The following is a 941-nucleotide window of genomic DNA, read 5'->3' as shown; positions in this document are numbered from 1 at the left end:
GTGGTTTACATTTTCTCATGCTCCCCTCCCATCCCCCACAGACAGTCAGGAGCCCAAGGAAGCGGGCTGTCTCCCATGCACGTCTGTGCTTTCCCCTCGACGCTCAGTTCATTTTTATTGCACACAAATGCTCCCCTCTTGATGGAAGGTGAACACCAGTGGCAAAGCTTGCTGGCGTCCCAAACCCCTCCCAAAACTGAATAAAACCTGGAGACCTTCTTCTCCACAACATATGTGGATGTCAAAGCCCAAAACCAAGCGCGCTGCCTTCCAGGCGAACTGCCCCAGGGGCTCCAGGCTGTAATCTTCACGGAAGCAGGCAGGCCCCAACTCTCCCCTGCCCAGCGGCCACTGGCATTAACCGCCATGCAGACTGGTCTCCTGAGGTAGGCACATAATGTTACTTTCAGCTGAGGGGCCTCTCGCAGACATTTGAAAGCAGCTCTGGGGACTTAAGGCAAGAGTTTTCTCTTACATTAAAAAGCAGAGGTGAAGGATGAGCAGAGGGTAGAATCTCAATCTCTCTCTCTCTCTCTCACACACACACACACACACACACACAGAGAGAGAGTTAGTATCGCCACATCTTAGGCAGACACATACATGCTCAGTACATTCGGAGACAGAACCGACACACTATCCCTCGCTCCCCTCCCCAAGCACGCACACACGTGCACCCTGAACTAGACACGCAGCGAGGGACACGCATACTGTCGCTTGATGCCTGAAGACACAGAGGGGCGAGAAAGGAGGGGCCGAGCGAGGAGAGAGAGAGAAGAGAAGAGAGAGAGAGAGGAGAGAGAGAGAGTGAGAGAGAGGAGGGGGGAGAGAGAGAGAAAGAAGAGAGAGGAGAGAGAGAGGGAGAGAGAGGAGATAGAGAGGGAGAGAGAGGAGATAGAGAGGGGGAGGAGAGAAAGAGAGGGGGAGGAGAGGGGGGAGAG

Source organism: Elephantulus edwardii, unplaced genomic scaffold (genome assembly GCF_000299155.1).
Source record: "Elephantulus edwardii isolate Elephantulus edwardi_28Jun2011 unplaced genomic scaffold, EleEdw1.0 scaffold00236, whole genome shotgun sequence".
Taxonomy (NCBI): Eukaryota; Metazoa; Chordata; class Mammalia; order Macroscelidea; family Macroscelididae; genus Elephantulus; species Elephantulus edwardii.
Note: the sequence above shows the minus strand (reverse complement) of the source record.